The 19,670-nt window shown below is 45.2% G+C and overlaps 1 long non-coding RNA gene across 6 annotated transcripts in view; it reads left to right on the plus strand.

Annotated features, from left to right (window-relative positions):
* Window positions 1-2,862: 2,862 nt before the first annotated feature.
* Window positions 2,863-19,670, plus strand: part of LOC310838207 — a 45,339-nt gene continuing 28,531 nt past the window's right edge. Inside the window, exons 1-5 of one of the 6 annotated variants that reach the window (XR_014560800.1) lie at window positions 2,863-3,311; window positions 4,670-4,789; window positions 6,426-6,498; window positions 8,960-9,132; window positions 13,557-14,042. This is a non-coding gene — a long non-coding RNA (uncharacterized lncRNA). Of the gene's footprint in view, window positions 3,312-4,534; window positions 4,790-6,425; window positions 6,499-8,959; window positions 9,133-13,556; window positions 14,043-14,616; window positions 14,681-17,950; window positions 18,144-19,670 lie in introns of those variants that run through there. The other 5 variants (XR_014560802.1, XR_014560803.1, XR_014560801.1 and 2 more) reach the window with 5 other exon arrangements.

Consider the following 19,670-nt stretch of genomic DNA (forward strand, 5'->3'; position numbering starts at 1 on the left):
CAAGGTTTGATCTATGACTGAAGCTTTTTCCACATTCCTCACATTTATAGGGCTTCTCTCCCGTGTGACTTCTTTCATGCAGAACAAGGGACGTCTTGTACTTATAGCTTTTCCCACACCACATACATAAATAGGGGGCCTCTCCTGTGTGAAATCTTTGGTGTCGATAAACGTTCCACTTGTGTTTGAAGCTTTTTCCACATCGGCTGCATTGATAGGGTCTCTCTTCCACTTGAGTTCTCTGCATAACATTCTCGTTCATCTCTTTGTGCTCAGGCCCCGTTGAGAACATCGCACAACGTTCTCCTTCATTCTCAGTTACCTGCATATCATCTGTTGAAATAAAGGGGAGAAAGTCTTGATGGGACCCCAGAGGAGAAGGAAAACTTCCGTTGGCTCTCTACTAGCGACATTTTTCCACCTTCGCCGCATCAAGCAGTTGGTCCCTTACCTTTCCCGCCCCGACCTGGCCACAGTGATCCATGCGACGGTCATCTCCAGGCTTGACTACTGTAATTCGCTCTACGCGGGGCTGCCCTTGAAGCTGTCCCAGAAACTCCAGCGGGTACAGAATGCTGCAGCGAGGCTCCTTACGGGGTCTCTGCCATGGGAGCATATTCACCCAGTGCTTTTCAAGCTGCACTGGCTCCCGGTGGAGTACAGGGTCAGATTTAAGGTGCTGCTTTTGACCTTTAAAGCCCTTCACGGCCTAGGACCCTCGTACCTACGGGATCGCCTCTCCTGGTATGCCCCACGGAGAGCCTCAAGGTCCATAAATAACAACACCCTAGTCGTCCCAGGGCCTAAAGAAGTTAGATTGGCTTCAACCAGAGCCAGGGCCTTTTCAACTCTGGCTCCAGCCTGGTGGAACGCTCTGCCTCATGAGACCAGGGCCCTGCAGGATCTGATTTCTTTCCGCAGGGCCTGTAAGACAGAGTTGTTCCACCTGGCCTTTGGCTTGGAGCCAATTTGATTCCCTCCCTCTCTCTCTTTTTTTCTTCTTCTTTTCTTTCTTTTCCTTCTCCTCCTGCGATGAGGCTACATTTTAATATTTAACATGTTCCATTATTTTAATGTTGTATTTTATTTTTGTTTTTAAGTTGTAATCATTCATCTTGTTTTTATTATTGCTTGTAAGCCCCTCTGAGCCCGGCCTTGGCTGGGGAGGGCGGGGTATAAATAAAAAAATATTATTCTTATTATTACTAAATGTGTCATTTGATTCATTGAACTTGGCTATTTCCCATAGTGAGAGTTATTTATTTCCCCCTATGTCTGCTAGAATATGCTGCTGAATGACACCTTGCCCAGCAGATCTTTCCTTTCCTCTAAAGCAGGAGCTTAAGAGATTGAAGGGAATTTAATGGCTTAAGAATTACCGGTAGCTTACTGGAATTAGGTAAAGGTAAAGGGACCCCTGACCATTAGGTCCAGTCCTAACCAACTCTGGGGTTGTGGCACTCATTTGGCTTTATTGGCCGAGGGAGCTGACATACAGCTTCTGGGTTATGTGGCCAGCATGACTTAAGCTGCTTCTGGCAAACCAGAGCAGCGCACAGAAACGCCGTTTACCTTCCCGCTTTACCTATTTATTTACTTGCACTTTGACATGCTTTCGAACTGCTAGGTTGGCAGGAGCAGGGACCAAACAACCTTCGGATCAGCAAGTCCTAGACTCTGTGGTTTAACCCACAGCGCCACCCACATCCCTTTACCGGAATTAAACAACAGTATACTGCTGAAATTTGATGTGTTTGTTGGTTTGCATGCTCTGGCGGAACAATTAGGATACAAGTGCTTGTATAACCTGGGACAGGGTTTTATTTTCTTATGAAACAAAATCACTTATTGTGAATGCATGGGCACAATTCCTGATTTTCTTGCCTCCCTAGATAAATAGGAATGTAAGGCATTATCACTCTCTGCAGTTCATATGGTGACCAGTAGGTGGGAGGGGAGGACAAATGGGTAGGGGAAGACGGAACTTGCCTACAATCCTGCCCTCCTTGTTCTCCTTGTTTTCCTTCTGCAGCTGCCTCTGCTCAAGTAAAACTGGAGCCTGGCCTGCATCGGGGAGATTTGCAGGCTCCTCTTCCTTCTCCTCCGGTATCAACTGAAACAGCAGAAAGGAATCTTTTCAATAGCTGGAGCAACAGTCCACACCATCTTTTTCACTCACCCTCTGCAAGTGAGAAGTTAGGGCTGCGTTTCTTCACACCACAAATTTAAGGTGTGCCCATTTATTGCACACACACCCAATCTCCAAGTGGTGCGGTATTCCCAGGGGTTCCATGCGCTTACCGAGGGCTCGGTTTCCTCAGAATGAGGGACAGCTGAGACTGTGGTATCTTGATAATAAATGGTTTATTTACACATCTAAGCCACCTGAGCTCCGATGGAGGGGCTCACAGCATTAATGCCCCCCAAAGGGTCTTGCTTCTCCAACCCGCCATCACAGTTATTTTGAGGTGGGCGCCTCCAGCGCTCTTCAGGACCTTCAGACCCTGAAGACATGTGGAATCCCTTGTTGAGGGCTAGATAAAACAATATGGAAGAGGCCAGTGTGGTGTAGTGGTTAAGAGCAGTAGTCTCATAATCTGGGGAACTGGGTTCGCGTCTCCGCTCCTCCACATGCAGCTGCTGGGTGACCTTGGGCCAGTCACACTTCTTTGAAGTCTCTCAGCCCCACTCACCTCACAGAGTGTTTGTTGTGGGGGAGGAAGGGAAAGGAGAAGGTTAGCCGCTTTGAGACTCCTTAAAGGGAGTGAAAGGCGGGATATCAAATCCAAACTCTTCTTCTTCTTCATCTAGTCTACTGTGGCCTGCACATGGCCTTCCTAACCACAAGAGGGACAGGCAGAGCCAGACTAGAGTCTGGTGGTGCAGTTCCCAAGAAATTCCACCAGAGGGCTGGAGCCTGTCGCTGATTGGCTGCAGAGTCAACTAGACACCGAGGGGGGAGGAGCAGCACTTTTGGAGGGAAAAGAAAAGGAGCCATTTCTGAGGGAGAGAGTTAGATAGGGCCGGATTTGAGAAGATGGACAGGATTTGATTGGAGATGTTAGAGTGGGTTCAGGTTGAGGGATAGGGTTCAGGATAGGATTTGATGGAGAACTGGTTCATATTTGAGGTAAATATCCACAGTGAGGATGATAGCAAGAGGACAGAGCCTCACAGCTTTACATATAAGGAGAAAGTGTTGAGGGTCTGGGAAATGTATACAAGCAGGAATGTTCTGGAAGGGCTGAGACTGAGCCAGGAGAGGGAAAAGCTGTGGGAATACAGACTCCATGGGTCTCGAGTTCTTCTAGGTAAAGAAGACTTCTTAACTAGTCACAAGGGCTGAGGGAATCCCCTGGGTCTATTATTCCATTTGGAATACCTCAGGAATGAGTATGTAACTGAAGAAAAGTGCCCCTCACTCACGGACCAAAGTATTAATCTGCAAAGGAAGCTGTGCTGTATTAAATGTATTTAACTGAACCACCTGTCATAACTAAGTAGCAGAAACTGAACCGAGCATTTTACCACCTCTTCTACAACCTAAACATCTAACTGAAGTGTACCAACTTATTTTTAACAACCAAAGTTTAAGAAGAGCGGTGCCCGGAGCATTATGTTTAAGCCTGTGGCATCTTTATGAAAGTTAACTTTTACTTGAAAGAATGCATTTCCTGATCTGCTTTATTTCACAAACTTCTTTTAGTTTAATAAAACTTTTCATGCGTGTTTGAGCAAGTGCTGCCCGAGACTCTAATCTACTATGTTTTCCTTCACAGGACAAACTGTGGTTAATTATAGAAATCTGTGCAACTGGCGTACAGTGAAGAGTGTGTGCTATATTTAATGGGGGGCAGTTCGCGTAAGATTGCCAGATTCTTTTCAATGAATCCGGGGACACTTTTCAATTTCAATAGGAATGATAGGATTTAGTCAGGGGACTGATTTGTAAATCCGGGGACTGTCCCCGGGAAACAGGGACGTCTGGTAAGTTAGTGGGGTGAGTCCACCCCACTATTAATTGGTAGTAAGTGCGTGGGTCTGCTGCAGAGCTCAACCCTTGGCCCCACAACCAACCCTCTAACAGCCAGTGGTAACTAAATGCCCACCAATTTAGATCCCTTTAAAATATGATTGGCCTCAGCCCAGTATACCTGAAGGAGTGTCCCCCCCCCCATCGTTCTGCCTGGACGCTGAGGTCCAGCGCTGAGGGCCTTCTGGCGATTCCCTCATTGTGAGAAGGAAAGCTACAGGGAACCAGGCAGAGGGCATTCTCGGTAGTGGCACCCGCCCTGTGGAACGCCCTCCTACCAGATGTCAAGGAGATAAACAATTACCTGACATTTAGAAGACATCTGAAGGCAGCCCTGTTTAGGGAAGTTTTTAATGTGTGACATTTGAATGTTTTTTTTAATCTTTGTTGGAAGCCTCCCAGAGGGGCTGGGGAACCCAAGCCAGATGGGTGGGTACAAATAAATTATTATTATTATTATTATTATTATTATTATTATTATTATTATTATATTCATGGAAGTGAAGGCTGTCAACAGCTAGTAGCCATGACGGCTCTGTTCTATCTCCCCAGTCAGAGGAGGTAATGTGTCTGAATATGAGTTTTGGGGGACCACAGAAGAGGAGAGAGCTCTTGTGCTTGTATGTTTCCCCACAGGCATCAGTTTGGCCACTGAGAAAACAGGATGCTAGACTAGATGGGCGATTGGCCTCTGCTTCCTAATTATTTCACCTGGAAGGAGAGCATGACTTCGACGGCCACCGGTTCCTCATACCAGTAAGCAGTGCTTTTTTCCTTTAAAAATGTTTAGGGGTACTTTCATTTTCCTACTCATATTGAAATACTGCCCCGTAATGAGGCCAGACTTGGATTCACAAAATGTTTAGGGGTATGCGTACCTCTGCGTCCCCCGCAAAAAAGCACTGCCAGTGAGGATTCATAGAGTCATTGTCCTCCATGGGTCACAGATACAGGTCTCTCAACTCTGTAAGAGAATGCGGGATATGTAACGGAGACACCCAAGATATTAGGGATATTCCCACACCCAGAGAGCTATGAGGAAGGGCTTGTGTTAAGCCTTGCATCCCCAAACTTGGCCCTCCAGATGTTTTGGGACTACAACTCCCACCACCCCTAGCTAACAGGACCAGTGGTCAGGGATGATGGGAATTGTAGTCCCAAAAACATCTGGAGGGCCGAGTTTGGGGATGCCTGCGTTAAGCAGATTTCCTCCAAACACTACACCGTGACCCCCATCTATTTGTGAATGTATTCTTTTCTATACAGTCTGCAAGCAACAAGTAGTTAAGATCAACCGCAAATACGGGTTTAAATATGGGCCCTATGCCCTTTTCTAAAGAAGCTGTGTAATAGACCACAGGGATTATTCCAGTCTTAATGTTTTGATTGATTTGTTCTTACTGTATTTTGACACTCTGTACTTGCTTTTGTCTTGTGATGCGATCATTGTACTTTGTGTGAACTGCTTCAGTATTTTGCTGTACCAAGTGGTATATACGTTAGTAAACTGAATGAATGAAATGAATACTTGGAGGGAGCCATGACTGTTTAAAGAGGTATCTTTAAAAGTATGGCATTAATGTGGTCATTTTTTTTTACACCGGCAAAATTCACCTACTCCTAAGGATGCTGCTGCTTCCTGGCAGGGACTTTGAGGTCCAGCTCCCCAGCAGTGTGGTCTCCAAACCTAATATTCCTGCTTCAAGGACACCTCCAAATAAGGAAACATTGAATGCAAAAGCTCCTTTACGGAAGATGATCAAGGAAGAAAGAAGGGAAACTGAAACTGAAACTGAAACTGAAAGTAAACTTGGGAAAGCCCCTCCTTCCGCCTCCCACTCCCAGATGCATTAACCCAGAGCTTTCTAAACTCTGTGTTGCCACACAATAACGTGCTGGCTGAAGTATGTAGGTATATGGTGCGAATTCTCCCCATCCTCCTCCTGGGGCTGGAAAGGGGTTAGTTTAACCTGCAGTTTGCTAGAAAAACTGAATTGCTGCGTCGAAAAATGATGCATGTATAAAAGGCGTTGTCACCAACATGCAAAGTTTGGAAACCTATAGAATAAAGCCCTTTTCTTCTTAATATTGTGGGTTTGAACCAAAGTCTGTTGCCTGTTGGAACAACACTGTCCTCACAAAATTCCAGTCCCACCACCAGGCACCTCCCAGTTTCAGCTTCCATTCTCCTCTGAAGAAATGAAAGAATCCCTTCAACTCACCAAGGAAAGTAGAAAGGAAAATGGGTCTACTATTCAGCCCCAATGCAGCACTCACTCTGGGGGTGGAAGATTAAAAACTAGGATGTCAGCGCCAAGAAGCAGAGCAGAATTGGGAACTCTATGTTAAGCTTGTCCTACAAGATCCCATGATGTTTTCTCTTGAGCTCTAGACAGGTGGTGCTGAATTTAGGACTCGCCTCTTGCATCCCAGACTTATTCTCCCCCAGCTGTGCACATGCTCAGGTAAATGGGGCCAGCTGCTGATTGTTTCTGAGGGATTTGCAAAGGCTGCTGGGAAATGAAGTTCACAGGGAGGAAAACTGAGCCAAGACCAGCAGCCAGGCAGCTGAGAGAGAAAGATTCCCTCTCTCTCCTGTTGCATTTTGATTTCTAGCCTTCCTGTTCTCTTTTAAAATTTAAATCCAAAATTTATTTTCATATATATTTTCCACATAGGAACATTAAAAATATGAAGGCATGGCTTGGGGATGACAGATTGGCCCACAGGCCAGAGGTTTTACAGCCATGTGTGATGAGAAAAGCTGTTTAATAAACGTTGCAACAGTATGTTTAAAACTGCAACCTTGACAGGGAGCGAGAGTAATAAAAAGAGAAGCAAAAGGGGTAAAATGTACAAAATTTATTCGTGAATACAGCAAACACATTAAAATACTTATAGAAGCAAGTGCCAAGTAAAACATGCATTTAAAAAGAAGTACCATTGATTGGTACACTGAAGTAGAAGAATGGAGAAAGAGAAGCATTTGCAACATTTCTCTGCCTCTCCATTGCTGTCTTGTGCCGATTAAACTGACGTGAAATGAGTGCGCTATCATAAAAGCTTTCCCCACACTTGTGGGTTAATGAGTGGAAATTGTCTTGTGCTGATTAATTGGATATTTTAAATAAGGGTCTTGCTTCAGCCTGAGAAGCTCTGCGATGTCTCCTTTTTATGCTTCAGTTGGTGTAACCCAAGGCTTCCGCTGCACCCAAATGTTCTGGAACAAATGGAACATACAAAACATTTCTTTTCAGGGCGCGTTACGTTATGCTCAACAAGACTTGGTGCAGAAGCATGGCTGAGGCCAAAATCTGGCTCCTCTCCTCTATGAATTCTCTGATGTGCCATAAGGGAGGTGCTGCACCTGAAGCTCTCTCCGCATTCTGAGCATTTGTGACGTCCTTCTTCAATGTGCATCCTGTTATGTTTAATGAGATCAAACGGAGAAGTAAAGTCCTTGTCGCATTTTGAGTGTTTGTATGTTTTCTCCACTTCATGGGTTCTCTGATGTGCGTTGAGATGTGTTCTACCATCGAAGCTCTGCCCACATTCTGAGCATTTATAGGGCTTCTCTTTCATGTGGATTCTTTGATGCAGCCTAAGGTTGGATTGGGTAATGAAATTCTTGCCACATTCTGAGCATTTGTATGGCCTCTCCCCTGAGTGGATTCTCTGATGTACTTTTAAGGTACTCTTTTGATTGAAGCTCTGCCCACATTCTGAGCATTTGTATGGCCTCTCCCCTGTGTGGGTTCTCTGGTGTACGTTCAGAGTGCTCTTTTGATTGAAGCTCTTCCCACATTTTTCACATTGATAAGGCTTCTCTTTCGTGTGGATTCTTTGATGCACTGTAAGGTTGGGTTGAGTAAGGTAACTCTTGCCACATTCTGAGCATTTGTATGGCCTCTCCCCTGTGTGGGTTCTCTGGTGTACTTTCAAGTTGCACTTTTGACTGAAGCTCTGCCCGCATTCTGAGCATTTATAAGGCTTCTCTTTAGTGTGGGTTATTTGGTGCGAGGCAAGGTTTGATCTATGACTGAAGCTTCTTCCACATTCCTCACATTTATAGGGCTTCTCTCCCGTGTGACTTCTTTCATGCAGAACAAGGGACGAGCTGTGCTTAAAGCTTTTCCCACACTGCTTACATATATAGGGGGTCTTTCCTGTGTGACCTCTTTGGTGTCGATAAAGGTTTGACCTGTGTTTGAAGCTTTTTCTACATTGACTACATTGATAGGGTCTCTCTTCCACCTGAGTTCCCTGTATAACATTCTCGTTCATCTCTTTGTGCTCAGGCTCTGCTGACAACATCGCACAACGTTCTCCTTCATTCTCAGTTACCTGCATATCATCTGTTGAAATAAAGGGGAGAAAGTCTTGATGGGACCCCAGAGGAGAAGGAAAGCTTCCGTTGGCTCTCCACTAAATGTGTCATTTCATTCATTGAAATTGGCTATCTCCCATAGTGCGAGTTATTTATTTCCCCTATGTCTGTTAGAATATGCTGCTGAATGACACCTTGCCCAGCTGCAATTTGATGTGTTTGTTGGTTTGCATGCTCTGGGGGAACATTTAGGACACAAGTGCTTGTATAACCTGGGACAGGGATTTATTTTCTTATGAAACAAAATCACTTATTGTGAATGCATTGGCACAATTCCTGATTTTCTTGCCTTCCTAGATAAATAAGAATGTAAGATATTATCACGCTCTACAGTTCATGTGGTGACCAGTAAGTGGCCATGCCAAATGCTGCATGAGGAACAGGTGGATGACCCAGGTGAACTGCGGGGGGGGGGGTATACAAAGAGGTGAGATATAAAAGGGAGGAGCTTTAGTCAAGTGGGGGGGGCAAAGGGGTAGGGGAGGATGGAACTTGCCTACAATCCTGCCCTCCTCGTTCTCCTCGTTTTCCTTCTGCAGCTGCCTCTGCTCAACTAAAACTGGAGCCTGGCCTGCATCAGGGAGATTTGCAGGCTCCTCTTCCTTCTCCTCCGGTATCAACTGAAACAGCAGAAAGGAATCCTTTCAATAACAACCCTTTTGTTCAAGCTGGAGCAACAGTCCACTCCATCTTTTTCACTCACCCTCTGCAAGTGAGAAGTTAGGGCTGTGTTTGTTCACACCACACATTTAAGGCGTGCCCATTTATTGCACACACACCTAATCTCCAAGTGGTGCGGTATTCCCAGGGGTTCCATGCGCCTACCGAGGGCTTGATTTCCTCAGAATGAGGACAGTTGAGACTGTGGTATGTTGATGATAGATGGTTTATTTACACATCTAAGCAACCTGAGCTCCGATGGAGGGGCTCACAGTATTAATGCCCCCAAAAGGGTCTTGCTTCTCCAACCTGCCATAGCAGCTATTTTGAGGCAGGTGCCCCCAGCGCCCTGAAGAAATGTGTAATCCTTTGTTGAGGTCTAGATAAAACAATATGGAAGAGGCAACCCTATCTAGTTAGCAAGAGGACAGAGCCTCATTGCTTTACATATAGGGAGAAAGTGTTGTGGGTCTGGGAAATGTATACAGACAGGAATGTTCTCGAAGGGCTGAGACTGAGCCAGGAGAGGGAAAAGCTGTGGGAATACAGACTCCATGGGTCTCGAGTTCTTCTAGGTAAAGAAGACTTCTTAACTAGTCACAAGGGCTGAGGGAATCCCCTGGGTCTATTATTCCATTTGGAATACCTCAGGAATGAGTATGTAACTGAAGAAAAGTGCCCCTCACTCACGGACCAAAGTATTAATCTGCAAAGGAAGCTGTGCTGTATTAAATGTATTTAACTGAACCACCTGTCATAACTAAGTAGCAGAAACTGAACCGAGCATTTTACCACCTCTTCTACAACCTAAACATCTAACTGAAGTGTACCAAAGTTTAAGAAGAGCGGTGCCTAGAGCTTTATGTTTAAGCCTGTGGCATCTTTATAAAAGTTAACTTTTACTTGAAAGAATGCATTGAAAGAATCAGGGATATGTCAGGGATGTGTATACCTGTGAAGAGATCCAAGATTTAGAACCTCAAAGCCAAAGTGAGAGCATTTGGGTCAAAATTAAGGGAGAGAAGAATAACAGGGACCTCATTGTGGGAGTTTACTATAGATCCCCAAGCCAAACGGAGGACCTAGATGATGCCTTCCTGGAACAGATGGCCAAGCATGCAAAAGGAAGGGAGATAGTAGTAATGGGGGACTTCAATTACCCGGATATTTGCTGGATGTCAAACTCAGCCAAGAGCATAAGGTCAAACAGATTCCTCACTGGCCTTGCAGACAACTTCATTGTCCAGAAAGTGGGAGAAGCAACAAAAGGAACAGACATTTTAGATCTGGTCCTAACCAATGTTGATGACCTGGTTAGTGGGGTAGAAGTGGAAGGATCATTAGGCGCGAGTGATCATGCTCTTCTGAAGTTTACTATACAGCAGAAAGGAGCAGCCAAGCATACTAGGACTCAATTTCTTGACTTTAAGAAAGCCGACTTCATAAAACTTAGGGAAGTGCTGGGTGAGATCCCATGGACGGTAATACTAAAAGGAAAGGGAGTTCATGAAGGTTGGGAGTTTGTTAAGAGGGAGATAGTAAAAGCACAACTTCAGGCAATACCAATGAGACAGAAACATGGAAGGTGCCTAAAGAAGCCAGGGTGGCTATCTAAAGAACTTTTAACTGAGTTAAGATTAAAAAAGGATATGTACAAAAAATGGAAAAGGGGGGAAACCACCAAAGAGGAATTCAAACAAATAGCCAGCACGTGTAGACACAAAGTCAGAAAAGCTAAAGCACAGAATGAACTCAGGCTTGCTAGAGAGGTTAAAAGCAACAAAAAAGGCTTTTATGGGTATGTTCGTAGCAAAAGGAAGAACAAAGAAACATTGGGGTCGCTCAGAGGAGAAGATGGTGAGATGCAAACAGGGGACACAGAAAGGGCTGAACTCCTCAATGCCTTCTTTGCCTCAGTCTTCTCCGATAAAGAAAACAATGCCCGACCTGAAGAATTTGGAGCAAATGATTCAGCAGAGGAAACACAGTCCAGAATAACTAAGGAGATAGTACAAGAATACTTGGCTAGTTTAGATGTATTCAAGTCTCCAGGGCCAGATGAACTGCATCCAAGAGTATTAAAAGAACTGGCAGATGTGATCTCAGAACCACTGGCAGTCATCTTTGAGAATTCCTGGAGAACAGGCGAAGTCCCGGCAGACTGGAGGAGGGCAAATGTTGTCCCTATTTTCAAAAAGGGGAAAAGAGAGGACCCAAATAATTACCGCCCAGTCAGTCTGACATCAATACCAGGGAAGATTCTGGAGCAGATCATTAAGCAAACAGTCTGTGAGCACCTAGAAAGGAATGCTGTGATCACCAATAGTCAGCATGGATTTCTGAAAAATAAGTCATGTCAGACGAACCTGATCTCGTTTTTTGACAGAATTACAAGCCTGGTAGATGAAGGGAACGCAGTGGATGTATTCTACCTTGATTTCAGCAAGGCATTTGACAAGGTGCCCCATGATATTCTTGTAAAGAAGCTGGTAAAATGCGGACTTGACTATGCTACCACTCAGTGGATTTGTAACTGGCTGACTGACCGAACCCAAAGGGTGCTCATCAATGGTTCCTCTTCATCCTGGAGAAGAGTGACTAGTGGGGTGCCACAGGGTTCTGTCTTGGGCCTGGTCTTATTCAACATCTTTATCAACGACTTGGATGATGGACTCAAGGGCATCCTGATCAAATTTGCAGATGACACCAAACTGGGAGGGGTGGCTAACACCCCAGAGGACAGGATCACACTTCAAAACGACCTTGACAGATTAGAGAACTGGGCCAAAACAAACAAGATGAATTTTAACAGGGAGAAATGTAAAGTTTGCACTTGGGCAAAAAAAATGAGAGGCACAAATACAAGATGGGTGACACCTGGCTTGAGAGCAGTACATGTGAAAAGGATCTAGGAGTCTTGGTTGACCACAAACTTGACATGAACCAACAGTGTGACGCGGCAGCTAAAAAAGGCAATGCAATTCTGGGCTGCATCAATAGGAGTATAGCATCTAGATCAAGGGAAGTAATAGTGCCACTATATTCTGCTCTGGTCAGACCTCACCTGGAGTACTGTGTCCAGTTCTGGGCACCACAGTTCAAGAAGGACACTGACAGACTGGAACGTGTCCAGAGGAGGGCAACCAAAATGGTCAAAGGCCTGGAAACGATGCCTTATGAGGAACGGCTAAAGGAGCTGGGCATGTTTAGCCTGGAGAAGAGGAGGTTAAGGGGTGAGATGATAGCCATGTTCAAATATATAAAAGGATGTCACATAGAGGAGGGAGAAAGGTTGTTTTCTGCTGCTCCAGAGAAGCGGACACGGAGCAATGGTTCCAAACTACAAGAAAAAAGATTCAACCTAAACATTAGGAGGAACTTCCTGACAGTGAGAGCTGTTCGACAGTGGAATTCGCTGCCAAGGAGTGTGGTGGAGTCTCCTTCTTTGGAGGTCTTTAAGCAGAGGCTTGACGACCATATGTCAGGAGTACTCTGATGGCGTTTCCTGCTTGGCAGGGGGTTGGACTCGATGGCCCTTGTGGTCTCTTCCAACTCTATGATTCTATGATTCTATGATTTCCTGACCCGCTTTATTTCACAAACTTCTTTTAGTTTAATAGAACTTTTTATGTGTGTTTGAGCAAGTGCTGCCCGAGACTCTAATCTACTACGTTTTCCCTCACACTAGACCCTCACAAGACAAACTCTGCTTAATTGTAGAAATTTGTGCCATTGGCATTCAGTGAAGAGTGTGTGCTATATTTAATGGGGGGCAGTTAGCATAAGATTGCCAGATTTTTTTCAATGAATCCGGGGGCATCAATTTCAATAGGAATGATAGGATTTTGTCAGGGGACTGATTTGTAAATCTGGGGACTGTCCCCAGGAAATGGGGACATCTGGTAAGTTAGTGGGGTGAGTCCACCCCACTATTAATTGGTAGTAAGTGGGTGGGTCTGCTGCAGAGCTCAACCCTTGGCTCCACAACCAACCCTCTAATAGCCAGTGGTAACTAAATGCCCACCAATTTAGATCCCTTTAAAATATGATTGGCCTCAGCCCAGTATACCTGAAGGAGCGTCTCCACCCCCATCGTTCTGCCCGGACACTGAGGTCCAAGGCTGAGGACCTCCTGGCGGTTCCCTCATTGCGAGAAGCAAAGCTACAGGGAAGCAGGCAGAGGGCCTTCTCGGTAGTGGCGCCTGCCCTGTGGAACGCCCTCCCATCAGATGTCAAAGTGATAAACAAGTACCTGACATTTAGAAGACATCTGAAGGCAGCCCTGTTTAGGGAGGTTTTTAATGTGTGACATTGTAATGTATTTTTAAACTTTGTTGGAAGCCTCCAAGAGGGGCTGGGGAACCCAAGCCAGATAAATTATCATCATCATCATCATCATCATCATCATCATTATTTTCATGGAAGTGAAGGCTGTCAACAGCTAGTAGCTATGACGGCTCTGTTCTGTCTCCTCAGTCAGAGGAGGTAATGTGTCTGAATATGAGTTTTGGGGGACCACAGAAGAGGAGAGAGCTCTTGTGCTTGTATGTTTCCCCACAGGCATCAGTTTGGCCACTGAGAAAACAGGATGCTGGACTAGATGGGCGATTGGCCTCTGCTTCCTAATTATTTCACCTGGAAGGAGAGCATGACTTCGACGGCCACTGGTTCCTCATACCAGTAAGCAGTGCTTTTTTCCTTGAAAAATGTTTAGGGGTACTTTCATTTTCCTACTCATATTGAAATACTGCCCCGTAATGAGGCCAGACTTGGATTCACAAAATGTTTAGGGGTATGCGTACCTCTGCGTCCCCCGCAAAAAAGCACTGCCAGTGAGGATTCATAGAGTCATTGTCCTCCATGGGTCACAGATACAGGTCTCTCAACTCTGTAAGAGAATGCGGGATATGTAACGGAGACACCCAAGATATTAGGGATATTCCCACACCCAGAGAGCTATGAGGAAGGGCTCGTGTTAAGCCTTGCATCCCCAAACTTGGCCCTCCAGATGTTTTGGGACTACAACTCCCACCACCCCTAGCTAACAGGACCAGTGGTCAGGGATGATGGGAATTGTAGTCCCAAAAACATCTCGAGAGCCAAGTTTGGGGATGCATGCATTAAGCAGATTTCCTCCAAACACTACACCGTGACCCCCATCTATTTGTGAATGTATTCTTTTCTATACAGTCTGCAAGCAACAAGCAGTAGTTAAGATCAACCGCAAATACGGGTTTAAATATGGGCCCTATGCCTTTTTCTAAAGAAGCTGTGTAATAGACCACAGGGATTATTCCAGTCTTAATGTTTTGATTGATTGGTTCTTACTGTATTTTGACACTCTGTACTTGCTTTTGTCTTGTGATGCGATCATTGTACTTTGTGTGAACTGCTTCAGTATTTTGCTGTACCAAGTGGTATATACGTTAGTAAAATGAATGAATGAAAGAATGCTTGGAGGGAGCCAGGACTGTTTAAAGAGATACCTTTAAAAGTATGGCATTATTGAGGTCATTTTTTTTTTACACCGGCAAAGTTCACCTACTCCTAAGGATGCTGCTGCTTCCTGGCAGGGACTTTAAGGTCCAGCTCCCCAGCAGTGTGGTCTCCAAACCTAATATTCCTGCTTCAAGGACACCTCCAAATAAAGAAACATTGAATGCAAAAGTTCCTTTACGGAAGATAATCAAGGAAGAAAGAAGGGAAACTGAAACTGAAACTGAAAGTAAACTTGGGAAAGCCCCTCCTTCCGCCTCCCACTCCCAGATGCATTAACCCAGAGCTTTCTAAACTCTGTGTTGCCACACAATAATGTGCTGGCTGAAGTATGTAGGTATATGGTGCGAATTCTCCCCATCCTCCTCCTGGGGCTGGAAAGGGGTTAGTTTAACCTGCAGTTTGCTAGAAAAACTGAATTGCTGCGTCGAAAAATGATGCATGTATAAAAGGCGTTGTCACCAACATGCAAAGTTTGGAAACCTATAGAATAAAGCCCTTTTCTTCTTAATATTGTGGGTTTGAACCAAAGTCTGTTGCCTGTTGGAACAACACTGTCCTCACAAAATTCCAGTCCCACCACCAGGCACCTCCCAGATTCATCTTCCATTCTCCTCTGGAGAAATGAAAGAATCCCTTCAACTCACCCAGGAAAGTAGAAAGGAAAATGGGTCTACTATTCAGCCCCAATGCAGCACTCACTCTGGGGGTGGAAGATTAAAAACTAGGATGTCAGCGCCAAGAAGCAGAGCAGAATTGGGAACTCTATGTTAAGCTTGTCCTACAAGATCCCATGATGTTTTCTCTTGAGCTCTAGACAGGTGGTGCTGAATTTAGGACTCGCCTCTTGCATCCCAGACTTCATCTCCCCCAGCTGTGCTCATGCTCAGGTAAATGGGGCCAGCTGCTGATTGTTTCTGAGGGATTTGCAAAGGCTGCTGGGAAATGAAGTTCACAGGGAGGAAAACTGAGCCAAGACCAGCAACGAGGCAGATGAGATAGATTCCCCCTCTCTCCTCTTGCATTTTGATTTCTAGCCTTCCTGTTCTCTTTTAAAATTTAAATCCAAAATTTATTTTCATATATATTTTCCACATAGGAACATTAAAAATAAGAAGGCATGGCTTGGGGATGACAGATTGGCCCACAGGCCAGAGGTTTTACAGCCATGTGTGATGAGAAAGTAATAAAAAGAGAAGCAAAAGGGGTAAAAACATACAAAATTTATTCGTGAATACAGCAAACACATTAAAATACTTATAGAAGCAAGTGTCAAGTAAAACATGCATTTAAAAAGAAGTAATGCTTATTGGAGTAATACACTGAAGTAGAAGAATGGAGAAACAGAAGCATGTGCAACATTTCTCTGCCTCTCCATTGCTGTCTTGTGCCGATTAAACTGACGTGAAATGAGTGCGCTATCATAAAAGCTTTCCCCACACTTGTGGGTTAATGAGTGGAAATTGTCTTGTGCTGATTAATTAGATATTTTAAAAAAGGGTCTTGCTTCAGCCTGAGAAGCTCTGCGATGTCTCCTTTTTATGCTTCAGTTGGTGTAACCCAAGGCTTCCGCTGCACCCAAATGTTCTAGAACAAATGGAACATACGAAACATTTCTTTTCAGGGTGGGTTACATTTTGTTCAACAAGACTTGGTTCAGAAGCATGGCTGAGGTCAAAATCTGGCTCCTCTCCTCTATGAATTCTCTGATGTTCCATAAGGGAGGTGCTGCACCTGAAGCTCTCTCCGCATTCCGAGCATTTGTATGTTTTCTCCACTTCATGGGTTCTCTGGTGTGCGTTGAGATGTATGCTACTATCGAAGCTCTGCCCACATTTTGAGCATTTATAAGGCTTCTCTTTGGTGTGGGTTCTCTGGTGTACTTTCAAATTGCTCTTTTGACCGAAGCTCTGCCCACATTCTGAGCATTTATAAGGCTTCTCTTCCGTGTGGATTCTTTGATGCACTGTAAGGTTGGGTTGAGTAAGGTAACTCTTGCCACATTCTGAGCATTTGTATGGCCTCTCCCCTGTGTGGGTTCTCTGGTGTACGTTCAAGTTGAACTTTTTACTGAAGCTCTTCCCGCATTCTGGACATTTATAAGGCTTCTCTTTAGTGTGGGTTACTTGGTGTATGGCAAGGACTGACTTACGACTGAAGCTTCTTCCACATTCCTCACATTTATAGGGCTTCTCTCCCGTGTGACTTCTTTCATGCATAACAAGGGACGTCTTGTTCTTATAGCTTTTCCCACACCACATACATAAATAGGGGGCCTCTCCTGTGTGAACTCTTTGGTGTGCATAAAAGTTTGACTTGTTTTTGAAGCTTTTTCCACATCGGCTGCATTGATAGGATCTCTTCCACCTGAGTTCCCTGTATAACATTCTCATTCATCTCTTTGTGCTCAGGCCCCGTTGAGAACATCGCACAACGTTCTCCTTCATTCTCAGTTACCTGCACATCATCTGCTGAAATAAAGGGGGAAAATTTCTTGATGGGACCCCAGAGGAGAAAGAAAGCTTCCGTTGGCTCTCCACTAAATGTGTCATTTCATTCATTGAAATTGGCTATCTCCTATAGTGCAAGTTATTTATTTCCCCTATGTCTGTTAGAATATGTTTCTGAAAGACACCTTGCCCAGATCTTTCTCTTAAGCAGGAGCTTAAGAGATTGAAGGAAATATTAATGGTTTAAGAATGACCGGTAGTTTACTGGAATTAAACAACAGTCTATGCGGGTGGCACTGTGGGTTAAACCACAGAGCCCAGACCTTGCCGATCAGAAGGTCAGTGGTTCGAATCCCTGCGATGTGGTGAGCTCCTGTTGTTCAGTCCCTGCTCCTGCCAACCTACTAGTTCGAAAGCACGCCGGCTCCCTCGGCCAATAAAGCGAGATGAGCGCCGCAACCCCAGAGTCGGTCACGACTGGACCTAATGGTCAGGGGTCCCTTTAACGTTTTTATACTACTGAAGTTTGATGTGTTTGTTGGTTTGTGTGCTCTGGTGGAACAATTAGGATCCACGTCCTTGTCTAACCCAAGACAGGGCTTTATTTTCTTATGGAAGGTAATCAGGTATTCTGAATGCATTGGCACAATTCCAGATTATCTTGCCGTCGTAGATACCGTACATAAGAACGGAAGGTATTTTCACGCTCTGCAGTTCATGTGGTGACCAGTAGGTGGCCATGCCAACCAAAGCATGAGGAACAGGTGGCTGGCCCAGGGGAACTGCGGGGGGGGGGGTATGCAAGGAGGTGAGATTTCAACGGGTGGGGCTTTAGTCAAGTGGGGGGGGAGGGCAATGGGGTAGGGGAGGACGGAACTTGCCTACAATCCTGCCCTCCTCATTCTCCTCGTTTTCCTTCTGCAGCTGCCTCTGCTCAAGTAAAACTGGAGCCTGGCCTGCATCAGGGAGATTTGCAGGCTCCTCTTCCTTCTCCTCCGGTATCAACTGAAACAGCAGAAAGGAATCCTTTCAACAGCTGGAGCAACAGTCCACACCATCTTTTTCACTCACCCTCTGCAAGTGAGAAGTTAGGGCTGCGTTTGTTCACACCACACATTTAAGGCGTGCCCATTTATTGCACACACACCCAGTCGCCAAGTGGTGCGGTATTCCCAGGGGTTCCATGCCCTTACCGAGGGCTCAGTTTTCTCAGAATGAGGGACAGCTGAGACTGTGGTATCTCGATGATAAATGGTTTATTTACACATCTAAGCAACCTGAGCTCCGATGGAGGGGCTCACAGCTTTAATGCCCCCCAAAGGGCCTTGCTTCTCTAACCCGCCATAGCAGCTATTTTGAGGCGGGCGCCCCCAGCGCTCTCCAGGACCTCCAGACCCTGAAGACATGTGGAATCCCTTGTTGAGATGAAACAATATGGAAGAGGCAACCCTATGTCGTCCATGGGTCTCGAGTTGGTGTAGGGCAAGGTTTGGCTTGTACCTGAAGCTTTTATCACACACCTCACATTTATAGGGCTTCTCTCCCGTGTGACTTCTTTCATGCAGAACAAGGGACGCCTTGTTCTTATAGCTTTTCCCACACTGCTTACATATATAGGGGGCCTCTCCTGTGTGAACTATTTGGTGTCGATGAAGTTTTGACTTGTATTTGAAGCTTTTTCCACATTGGCTGCATTGGTAGGGTCTCTCTTCCACCTGAGTTTCCTGTATACCCTTCCCGTTTACCTCTTTGTGCTCAGGCCCCATTGAAGATATCACACAACATTGTCCTCCTTTCTCAGTTACCTGTGTATCACCTGCTGAAATAAAGGCGAGAAATACTTTATGGGTCAGCAAAGGAGAAGCAAGCCATCCTTTGGCTCTCCCCTAAATGTGTTGTGGTGTCATTGAATTCATTAAAATTGTTCCCATAGTGCGACTTATTTATTTCCCCTTTGTCTGTTAGAATATGCTGCCGAAAGACACCTTGACCAGCAGATTTTTCTTTTTCCCGTAAAGCAGGAGTTTAAGAGAGTGAAGGGAATATTAATGGCTTCAGAATTAGTTTACTGGAATTAAACAACAGTATACTGCTGAAATTTGATGTTTGCTGGTTTGCATGCTCTGGCAGAACAATTAGGACACCAGACCTTGTATAACCTGGGACAGGGATTTATTTTCTTATGAAACAAAATCACTTATTGTGAATGCATTGGCACAATTCCTGGTTTTCTCCCCTTCCTAGATAAATAAGAATGTAAGGTATTGTCACGCTCTGCAGTTCATGTGGTGACCAGTAGGTGGCCATGCCAACCGAAGCATGTGGAACAGCTGGCCAGCCCAGGTGAGCTGGGGAAGCATATGCAAGGGGGTGAGAAATCAAAGGAGGCCTTTAGTCAGGTGTGGGGAAAGGGCAAAGGGGTGAGTGGGTTTGGCACATATAGCAGGATAGGGGGAGTCTGAACTTACCCCAAATCCTACCCTCCCCATCATCCTGTTCTTCCTGGGTTTCATTCTGCAGGTGCCTCTGCTCAACTGAAGATGGAGCATGGCCTGCAGTGAGGAAATTTGCAGCCACCTCCCAATCATCATCATCACCTTCCTCCTGGATTTCATTCTGCAGCTGCCTCTGCTCAACTGAAGAT

This window comes from Podarcis gaigeae (genome assembly GCF_964106915.1).
Source record: "Podarcis gaigeae genome assembly, chromosome: 2".
Taxonomy (NCBI): domain Eukaryota; kingdom Metazoa; phylum Chordata; class Lepidosauria; order Squamata; family Lacertidae; genus Podarcis; species Podarcis gaigeae.